A 12500-nucleotide genomic window follows, 5' to 3' on the forward strand; every position below is an offset into this window, starting at 1 on the left:
TTAAGAGTAATAATGTTGATTAAAATATATAATTATAATATACGGCATAATCACGTTGGCACGTCGGTTTCCGTCATATCACTGAAGTAAAGCAACGATGAGCCTGGCCTGTACCAGATGGGTGACCATTTGGGACTTCCAGCTGCTGTATGTGCTCTCCGTTTATCTCAGACATTGTTTCCAGTTGTCCTGGACCTCTGTTTGCCATTGAACTCAAACATTGCCGATTAAGGAGAGGTATGGTTGAAATTGCGCAACTCTTTCCACACAATTACACACGCAGCTGCGCCTTCAGGGGGTATCCTTTGTCTTTTGAGGCTGGATGGAGACATCGAGGACGATGAATATTCCTATTTACAATGCCTCCCCACGGGACAGAGTTAGACACCAGGGTCGTTTTTTAACGTGGAGAAAAGGAACAAAAATAAAAATTGTCTCAGTCGTGAAGGATTTCTCCTCCACTGACAGAGAACAAGAAATTGAAGTGCACCATCTGAAGAACAGATACTACACTTTGATGTATTTATTTGCTCCCCCACTGAGCAAATTAGGCACGAGGCCGATTTTTAAAGTGAGGAGTGAAGGGGAAATGGGGACCAACTCCCCGGGGAGTAGGGGAGCTGGATAGTGACAATTGGTACGAAGGGTTGCCCCTACATTGACCAAGGTCTTATATGTGGGGTTGCCCCCACATATATTCTTTGCTTGCAGTATCTGCCGGAACAGATGGTATTTATGTGCTCCCCCACCGAGCAAATTAGGCACGAGGCCGATTTTTAATGTGAGGAGTGAAGGGGAAATGGGGACCAACTCCCCGGGGAGTAGGGGAGCTGGATAGTGACAATTGGTATGAAGGGTTGCCCCTACATTGACCAAGGTCTTATATGTGGGGTTGCCCCCACATATTGTCTTTGCTTGCAGTATCTGCCGGAACAGATACTACACTTTGATGTATTTATTTGCTTCCCCACTGAGCAAATTAGGCACAAGGCCGTTTTTTAATGTGGAGAGAGAGGGAGGGGGGAGGGAAAGTGGGATCCTGCTCCTGAGAGGTGGGAAATGGGAGCTGGATAGTAACTGTGGTCGTAGGGTGATCCCTACCTTGACCAAGTTCAGATATGTGGGATTACCCCCACATATGGTCTTTGCTAGTCATAGTTTGCAGTATCTGCCGGAACAGATGCTACACTTTGATCTTGTCCCGAAGGCCGAATTGATAAATCGTATAAACTACATTTTCTACATTGGGTTTGGTCATGTTTGAGACGACCAAGTTATATATTGTAAGGAAATATTCCCCGGCAATGCCTTCATCGATGGGAAGCCCATTTTTGTAGTAGCGTTTTCGGAAAATTGGTGAGCAAAATTGATGATATTTTTAATATGATTGGTCTCTTATATAGTCATTAAATCAACGTGTGTTATATAATGGGGGGGTCAACATGATTTATGTTGTATATACACAGGAAAAACATACTATGTATGTATGTGATAAACGGTCCATCTACGTGTTAACTAACTTTTTTCTTTAATCATTTTAACCCTGCCATAATCGTCAGTATGTGTATGTTGACGTATAACACGAACACATAACGTAGCAAACCTAGTCCGACTGCTGCCTTTTTTCGATACTCCTGAGGGAGTTGATTCACTTTTTTTTTCTTTGTTATTACATTTTCACCCCAAACAAGGCAAATTGCCACTTTGGTGTAGGGGGCTACTATCAGCGGCAACAACTACTGGGGTACTATGTAGGTATATGGGCAGCAAGATGTCGGATCACGTTACACTTGAACTTCTGCACATCAGTACTGTTGGGGAAGCAGAGACCTGGAATGGAATTCCAGAGCCTAGCGGTTCTGGGGAAGAAACTATTGGAGTAAAAATATATTTTACATCTAGGGATCTCTACAGTGGGGGAGTGGGATTTAGAAGCCTTTCGGGTTTGTCGAGGGTGTTCACATCGTAGGGGCACAAGTGATTGCAGTTCGTCAGAGCATTCACCACTAAAATACTTGTAGAAAAGGCAGAGGGATGCAACATTTCGTCGATGGGACAGAGGCTGGAGCTTAGATGTCAGTTCAGGGCCTATTAGGTTTGCGACTCTCTTTTGAACCTTGTCAAGGAGCGAGAGACTCGTAGCATATGCACCAGCCCAGATGTGACAGCAATACTCTATACATGCGCGAATGGTGGCCTTATAGAGGTACATGATACTTTCGGGTGTTAGTAGTTGTCTAGCACGGTAGAGAGAGCCCACCTTTCTTGCAGCGGCCCTGGAAATGTATTCAATGTAATTGTTCCAACTCATGTTTCATGTGAACGTTAGGCCAAGACGTTTGAAAGATGTACTCTTAGATAAAGAGTCGTTGGCCATTGCTATAGGTGGTAGACAGGGGTTCTTGTAATTATTGAACTTGACAAGAAGACGCATGCGATTAACTCAAAACGATGTGTTGTCTTTTTATAGTTGTTTATTCGCTTCCGGGCATTACCTCTAGAAGAGGCCCTGTCGGTGGGGCATTAGAATACGCCGGCTGCCCCCCCCTGCAGAGGGCAGAAGTCTCTCAATGGTGGTCCTGGATATGACCTTAAACTATATCCAATGGTGAGGTCCCAGCTTGTGGGCTTTGCGGAGTGTGGAGCCACCCTTTAATTACCATTGCTCCCAGGTCCACTCTGACCCGGAGTAGTAGTACCTGTTAGGGTCCCAACTATGAGTTAAATAGAAACCGACGTGAAAACAACAAATATATTCTATTAAATATAATTTTTTCTTCAAAATCTTTGGATTCGGCATTAAATAACCCGAAAAGGGTTGATATGCTGTAAAACAAAAACAACCAACCAACCAACCTCTAGAAGAGGCGCGATCGACAAGCTTTACTTGAGTGACTCGTTCTTACACGTCCCATGTCTGAGACGCCACCCCTTTTGAGAATCACCTTCTGTTGACGCCCTCAATCAAACTCCTCTATTTTTCTCAGCTAACCTGATTCCATGACAACCACGTCCTTCCGGGTCAGCTACCAAACACTCTTCCCATGCAACTTTATTAAACATCTCTAAACAATTATTAACTTCCAATTTACACTTTTAAAAAAATACCACTTGATAGATAAATAGATGGACAAACAGGTAGATATATCGATAATACGAATAGATATATAAATAGATCGCCAGGCAGATAATTAACAAATTATTTCTTGCTTTCCCAACTACATAACAGGGCGACATATATTTGCTGGGAATGAGTTATAGAGAGGAACTACAGTCAGGGATTCAGTCAAATATCCTACTTGTAAATAACAGTAGAGGGAAGAAACTACATCTCTCACGCGGAAAAAAAGTTAGACAGCCTCTTACTAGATGTCGAAATTGATTTTGAATTATATCATGGCATGAAAAGTTTTTTTTTGCTTTTTATAATTTCGGAATCATCGCTGCAAGAAGTCACGAAGCCATAACTGACGAAATCACTAAAGAACATGACCTCAGGTTTACCGCCAAACGCGACATGAATTAAGTAAAACTAATACTAAATAAGCTTAATACATGCATCCGCCTAATTAAGAACGGTCTAGAATAATCAAGCAACCTGGAGGTCCCGATTTAGCACGTTGGCTAACAGACCGACTTTTTATTCATAGACAAATCGGATCTGATAAGAAATTTCCTTCTTAAAGGGGTGGAAATACTTATAATACTAAGGAGTTCAGTCAAATATGTTCCTTGTAAATAACAGTAGACTAGAGAGTTACAACCAAGTATCTCCTGCGGGAGAAAAAAATAGACATCCTCCTTTTTTATAAGTATAGACACTACGGTTTCTTCCATCCGTATAAATAAGTGCAGGAAGTGAGGATTCCTGCTTGCCATTGGATTCTAACCGAGCCATAATTGACTACATTAAATGCATTGTTTGTTCGAAATTTCGACTGCCGTACATTTTAAGAAAGCTTTGGATCCATATTTATGACTGATTATCCAAGGAATTGTTCACGTTTTTAATACCCTGGATATCAAGTATTGGCAACCTTTTTATTGTGTGGTTAGATATTATGCAGTGATTATTATAATATTATAAATCATTATATTTGAATCTACATATATATATATATATACATATATATATATATATATATATATATATATATATATATATATATATGATTTTTGCAAATTTTCTGTGATTTGGTCGTTATACTTTATACTATGCCGTCACATTTCACCTGGTAGCATCGCAGGAACAAACAAACAAACAAATTAGGATATAAAAATACAGCTCAACATTTTTTTAAGTAAATAAAAAAAGCATTTATTCCAGCAATTTTCATCAATGTATTTAACTGTGTTTCCAAATATTAACACATCAAGCATGTCTATCGACCCGCTCTTTCGCACATGTGTATTTGTCGTCGCTTGCCTTTCAGTTCTTTTAGAACACGCGGCGCATTTTCTCTCTCTTGTCATCCACGACTCAAAACAGGTCTGATCACTTCCTATGGTCAACTACGTGCTGTCGTTCTTTCAGCATTTTTTCCTCTTCCTTACAGCGATGTTAGCGCGTGGAGACTTGCTTAACTTGCATATGTGCTAAGACGGCTATTGTTGATAAGATTTTAGCTAGTCAGTGATGATAGGCTGCTGCTGATTTTCTCACACACGCCGATAGAGCTCTGTTACAATAAGAGGGCATCACTTCGCTATATCTATAGCAATGCAGCAATATATGATTTGTTTTCACAGAAGTGCTTAGAACGGGTTATTATGTTAAATAATTTTCGTGGTAGAACTATATTTAAATATAGCAGCTTAAAACAAAGTGTAAATGTATATGAAGACTGAGTAGATAAATTGACATCTATTTCAATAACTCCGTATACACAAACAGAAGCCCCACTCCATGGGTAAGCACTGCCGTAAATTGATTTCCCCCGCTGCTTGCTTAGCGGAAGGAGATGATATGTGTTTGTAAATAAATAAACAAACAAGTCGAGCACTGAAAAAAGCGGTGGGAAATGTTTACATTAATAGATATGTGATAATATCGTTTGGGGAAACCGAGCCAATATGCAACCGGGTAGTTTTGCCTACTATCAACTAGATGGTTGTATGTTCGATCTCTTGTAAGAGTTGGGTGGTAATCTAGACATGTTGAAGAACTGTGAAACACCGAACCAATTTGTCTGTTATGTTTGTGTGTGTGTATGTGTGTGTGTATATATATACCGTAGGTTTTCTTATCCTTGTTTTTGGAGAATGTTGCATAATATACAACATATTAATATTGTATGTATTGCACACCATTTAAGGTCCTTATAAGTTTTATATTTGTCCTATAAAGTGTTTCACCTTACGAGAACTGGGTATCTTTTGGCGAGTTTAGTATATAAGATAATAAGATGTATATGCATATATATATATATATATATATATATATATATATATATATATATATATATATATATATATATATATATGTAGTGATCTATTCCGGTTTTTATCTATAGGAATTGGTCCATGACAAAAGCTATTGTATGAGCGAAATCTAGAATTCTTAATTGAATAACCTTTATATTTTCGCTTACGTATAACTATTGTTGAATTAAAAGAAACACTTGACAATAAGTTTTTGGGACCCCGCCAAAAAGTGGGTGGAACTGTACCATGCTAGACAACTACTAACACCCGAAAGTATCATGTACCTCTATAAGGCCACCATTCACCCTTGTCGATCCTTCCGTTTGTCTGAACGCATATTTCTTAATAACTATTCCTTGGAATTTTTTGAATTTTTGCAAAAACATAAAACATGATATGAGTAAATAATTAACAGAACAGATTTTCCAGGAAAAAATCCGGTTGCCCCCTTACGGGTGCTTTTCCTGCTAAAATGGTTAAAATTGACACTTTTGTGCTTATAAAAAATATTGATGACTTGAATGTTTATAAAACTTTCTGGAAAGTTGTAGTTAACTGATTTCTATATAATTTTGTTTGTCTATACTTGGCGTTAACTCTTAGCGTGTCCCAGGGGCTATTTTAGGGCCAATGAAAACACTCCATTTTTGGGACTATTTTACAATATTTGCCCAACATTTTCTGTGTATGTGTGTTAAGCATTGTTTTTTAGTGTTGAAATAACATTTAAATATGTTAAATCTTTGCGGACTTTTGCGCCAAAATGGAGGGGGGCAGATATGGACTTGGTGATTTCCTTTTTTGCAGGGCGCAGAATTCAAATTAACATATGTTAAGGCATGAAACTGAACCTTTTGTTCATTTTCACCCAGATGAGACGTCCACTGGGGACGTTTATGACTAAATAGGGGGGGGGTCAAATGCTGAACATAATCATTTTTTTATGCCTCGTTCATTTTGCACTCACGGGTGACCATGAATGCTTCACTTTTTATATTTAACTTGAGAACGACCGTATTCCACTCAACTGAAATGCAAGCACGCATAACTGTATTATTGGAATGAAGCTCTACCTAAAGAATTTCCATTTGGACTATTATGATCAATCTAAGATAAAAGGATAACATTTGTAATAAAATGAGTTATAACTCTGTATACCTTATAAAGTAAACAATTATTTTAGTTTAGTGGATAACCTACACTATAGAGAACGAATGTGGGTGCAAGAAACAAGTTAAATTTTCTGGCATATTGCGACACTGATTTTGTAGCCTGCTAACCCCATAAAAGTAGTATCATCTACATGTTATATGTCAATACAATTTTATTCTATTATTAAATGTGTCTATATTTTATAAGATAATGATTATATCAAGTCTAAGTTACTTTAGGGAACAGAAAGATGCTCCATTTTTTTACAAAGTTAGAAACAGATTGGATGAAGGTTCTAGACTTTGTGATTTCACGGAAAGTCAGACATTGCCAAAGGCATTAATTTCAACTTAGTCGAACCGGGGTTTATTTATACATTTTTTGTTAGGTGTTAAAGGAAACTAGCTGTTTTCAGCAATGCACAATAAGTTCCAGGTAGAAATTAAGAGAAAAATCCAGATCAAGCACACAAGGAATTTTGTAAGTACTCCAGATATTATTACCAAATATAATTCATTAAAAATACAAATGCGAATTTTGATTTTCAATAAACCATGGACTTTCTATGAATCGCATGATTTTAAATAACGTGTTTATATGTATTTACACTTATTGGTAATCGATATTTTATTTTTTTCTCCTGGTTTTGAGAAGGGTACAATGTTTGGACGAAAACGATAAATAAAAGAAGCCCTTTTCATCTGAGGGCCATACACTAGGAATTCAGTTGATAATACAATTGAACTTTCAGTTGACATTTTGTGGGACGACTGCCCAAATACTGTCGTGACATTTTTCAATCGACCCAAGGATCAGGTTTTTCATCGATTTTCGTTCCGGAGTTTTTCGAGACCAGGAATTTTCATAGAATGTGAATAAATAAAAATCGATATTAATGACATATACACGAATGTGTTAGTTAGTTTCTATAATATGATAACCGAAACTTGTCGACTGCTGAATAAATAAATATAATATCTATCAAGCAACATATAAAAAGATCATATATATATATATATACATATATATATATATATATATGTATATATATATATATGTGTGTGTGTGTGTATGTGTGTGTGCGTGCGTTTAGGTGTATATATACATGTATAATATATATCACATAATAAATTATACGAGTAAAATTTTAGTTTTTTTCAAAGTAAATCTAAATACAACATATATATATATATATATATATATATATATATATATATATATATATATATATATATGAGCTAAATAGAAGATATACCCGATGAATCAAGAGCAAGACGGCTACAAATAATCGAACTTAAAGGGACAGTTATTTTTTTTAATATCACTCGCTTGGAATGTATGAGATAATTGGTGAATGTCTGGCATCCTATCGGATTCCACATATCCAGCTACAAAAACAGGACAAAAACTATTAATAAAAAAAAACACGTAGGTTTTCATTCATGCTCCCAAAATATTTTAACAATTCTTTCTAGACTGAGACATTTAAAAAAAAATTGATACACGGTATTCATCTTAAGGAGCTGGGTATTTAAGTAAAATCCGGCTTTGGTTCTAACTTAAAAAAGTACAAATACATGCTAATGATATGAGTGTAGTATTTTAAATCTGCAACAGACAATGTTGCAATAGATTATGTTGTATATAGTATCATTTTTTATGTTATTGCTTATGATAGAAACGATTACTGGGATGGTTATTATTCTGTCAACGCTCGGGATGTGTGTATTGCATGTATTTTACTAATATTTGCGTTACTACTCATTGTGGAGACTGTGCTTCTAAGCACATGACTAAGCCTATCAATCATGGCGCATTGCTTTCCACTTCAATTTTCTCACAGTTTTAGCCATGCTCACAATTTAAATAAAATGTCCACTTCTAATAAAATAAAGTGAATATGACCTGACACGCTTTGTTAACCGTTAGCACCGTGTAAAATTCAAACCATATGACACAAGTTTTTTTTTTCTTTGTGTTAGATAAATCCAGTTTTTTTTTAATATGCGGAAGTAACGCAAATTAAAATAAAAAGTGTAGCCCATCAATCATGTTACGCTGCTTGGCACTTCAGTTTTGTCACAGTTTTTGCCATGCTCTCAATTTAAATAGAATTTCCATTTTTTAATAAAAATCAAATGAGTATGACCTGACACGCTTTGATAACTGTGATGATCGTGTAAAATCCATACATAATGACGTAAAATTATTACTTTTTCTTACATAAATTCGGAGTATTAATTAAGCGGAAGTAATGGCAATTAAAAATAAAAATACACATGCCTTAATTGGTCCGATATAGCTATGCGTCGTTTGAATGTTTATTATTATTATTATTATTATTATTATTATTATTATTATTATTATTATTATTATTATATTCCTCATCTTCAGAATGTCTGGCAAAAGCGCAGATAAGCGTTTGATGTTTATCATTTTCCTGTGGTGCAAAATGCATTCGAACTGTGCACATCCAGATATTCGATCTTTGCCATTAACTACGTAGCTACCAGCACCATCTTGCTTTTAGTAGTCATGCACGCTACTCTTATTCTATATGTCAGTCTGTCTGACTATCTTTTCTATGTATTTCTCTCGTGTTCTCTCTGGACTTGTTGGAGACACTCTCTGTTTCCTTTTTGCCTATGATATCCTCTGAGCGCAATGATTTTTTTTCGTAATAGCGTAAGTTTTTCAAGGTTGTTTTACACAGATATCACTCTCAATTTTCTCTAATCTTCTCCTCTCTATTTATCTACCTACCTATCTCTCAACCTTAACATTATATGCAGAGAGATGTCTATCTATCTATCTATCTCTCTATCTATCTATCAGTTGTAAATTATATATATATATATATATAGACAGAGAGAGAGAGAGAGTGAGAGAGCGACTGAGAGAGAGAGAGAGAGAGGCAGAGAGCGAGAGAGAGATAGAGAGAGCGAAGCAGTTGTATTGCTTAATGTTGGAATATTTATTTTGTGTACCCAAACTATTCTCCTTATCAGCAAGGTCATTCGAGTTCTTCGCCTCACTCTACGTTCGCAGACTTCCTTTTACATCCAATAAAAGACAACCGCAACTCAAATCATTGTTACAAGTTATTCAGTCTTCCTACCATTTTGTAACAGTCGGTCGTTGTCTTGGCAATAATTTTCCGTTATTACGTTTCACCGTCGAAAATGTCAATATGTGTACCGTCGTGACTTAAGTGAGATGTTTGTTTTGATGACTAAGGCATTTCGGACAAAATGGGCCCGGTCTGTTTCGCAAAGCTACTGCAAAGAAAATTAAATTTTTTCACTCTTTCTCTCTCTCTTTCTTACTCTCTCTCTCTTTCTCTCTCTCTCTCTATATATATATTATATATATATATATTATATACATATATATTAGTAAGTTTTAAATATATATATTGCAATGTAGATACACATAATATTCCGTGTTTCATTCTCCCAAGGATTAAATGCGAAATAATATGTGTAGCTGACATATATATTTCTTATAATAACTACCAAGCTCTCCCTAAGTATTGAGCACTGTTGAAGTAAATACTGAACATTTACTCATTAATGTATATTTTCGTATATTAATTCATGTGATAAAATCAGGTATATATATATATATATATATATATATATATATATATATATATATATATATATATATATATATATATATATATATATATATATATATACCGTCGTTTGCAGAACTCAGATATGAGAATATAATTTGCTGATTAGGATTGAACCAGTACCAGCTACGAAGTGTTTTATATGATCCAGGAGGCACAACTTCGTGTAGCACACACTTCAGATGTCAACATTCTCTGAGACAATCATTTGTTTGATATGCAGGTTCAGGAAGCTATCTAGCAGCAGGTTACCGGTATACCATTTCGTTTTAATTATTTTGTTGTTTTGTTTTTTTTTTAATTCGGGAGAGCAACTCACCAGTTTATACCAGATACCAACATGAAAATGTCATCGATGTAAATGTTATTTTAAATTGTAAATAATATTTTTTAATACATACATACACTAGTATTTTATGTATATGCAATCATCAATGCAGGAGGTGCCAGGAAACGATGTGCGAAGGGATGCGAAGACCACCAAAAAATAACTTTTAACTCTATATGGAAGGAACAGTTCAACGCTACGAAATTATGAGAAATTTAAACATTATGGATTCTTAATGCTTCTGCCTTTATTTTTATTTTGTTTATTTCACTTTATTTTCCTTAATATTAAATTTTTCTTCTTGTTTTCATATTTAGTTTTACATCTAATTTATGTCCAACTCTATTATTACTACTATTATTATAATTGTCATTACTATTATCTTCCGTACTATTATAATTACCCTACTATTATTTGGTATATTTTACCACTCTCATAAGTAGCTATGGTTCCCTTACTCCCTCATTTTAACATCAATATGTATACTTAACCTTTTACATCAAGTTATAGGCACTCATAGTCATTACAACCCTAATCTCCAAACGCCCCCTTATGATCATACTCCATATATAATAACAGTAGAAACTTGTAAATATATTGTAACATATTACCTTTCAGTTTTACAACCTTACATAACCCTCCCACCACCAAATTAATCAAAAATTACCCGCTCCATAGAAAATAGACACACCATAAACCGTTAAAATAAATTACCACACAGCAGCAATGCACCCACTATTCAACCATAATACATATACCCCTTAATCTCAATACTATGTTAAAGACAATTTATATTCTTATATATCATACCATATATAATAAGCTTCTCCTTATTTATTTAGACTTCATTAAAGCTTCCCCAAAACTCAATAATTCCTCTTAAACTTTTTCATCCCTAACGAACCTAACGCTAGACGCCGCATCTCCCTCATGCTACCTAGCACCTTCTCTACTCTTCTGATGAGAAGCGTTAGGCTTCGAAATGCCCTGGCATAAATAGTCCCTTCTATCCCCCAAATTTTGCCTGCATTCCATTATTCAATAAATGATCCATTCTATATCTACCAATATATAGTTTTGTGCTTTATTTCATTCTCTTGTTGTCCTATTGTATAATCTCCAATAATTATTGTTGAGATGGCATTATCATGATAAGGCTGCTTTTGTGGAATTGATCTTTCTCTTTTCTCTTTTACTTAAAGCTATATGAATATAAATATATATATATATATATATATGAATATAAATATATATATATATATATATATATATTGTTTATGTGAAAAAAGTAATAATTTCCGGCGATTTTAAATAGTACTTCTTCTATTCCCCATAATTGAATCATGATTAAGAAAAATAAAAAATCAAATGGTGAGGTACATCCGGTGTTGAACAGGACATCATTCGATTTGTAGTCAACTGCTGTACCCTTAAGCTATATGGTCAGATTATAATATATCTGGTTATTCAAGAAAGAAAATATTTGTTTTGATTTTATTATCTCCCTCGGTCTTTCTAACGTAAACTATTTCCGTGCAACATATGTTTTTGTAAATATAAAGGGAAAAGGCTATTTTTAAGATCGGATTTTTGCGATCTACTATATTATCGGATTAATTTCTGTACGAAACATACATATGAACGCTGTCATGCTTAGTAATTAGATGAGAATAATGGAAATAGTATTCAACAAAATAGATAAATTAATAGGAAGAAACTGAGTTAGGCATTCATCAATGTTTCGTCTTTATTTCCGGACTTCATCTGGATGAATTAGATTTTTTAAAAAAAAGCACCTGCACACGATTTGAAAATTTTTCCTGTGCAAGGTTTGTCGCTGTTCTATTTCAGAAACGGAAAAAGACGTTGGAAATTAATAAAAGGAGGGGAGCTTGCATTGGTAAAGGAAGGGAGATTTTTTACTAACGTCATATAGTCGTTAACATGTTTTAAAAAGGT

General features: G+C 35.0%; 1 protein-coding gene across 9 annotated transcripts in view; it reads left to right on the forward strand.

Moving 5' to 3' along the window:
* Window positions 1-12500, forward strand: part of LOC145263135 (zinc finger CCCH domain-containing protein 10-like) — a 714599-nt gene that overhangs the window by 326936 nt on the left and 375163 nt on the right. The gene's annotated exons all lie outside the window — the stretch shown is intronic.

Source organism: Euprymna scolopes, chromosome 38 (assembly GCF_053919585.1).
Source record: "Euprymna scolopes isolate OS-2025 chromosome 38, ASM5391958v1, whole genome shotgun sequence".
Taxonomy (NCBI): domain Eukaryota; kingdom Metazoa; phylum Mollusca; class Cephalopoda; order Sepiida; family Sepiolidae; genus Euprymna; species Euprymna scolopes.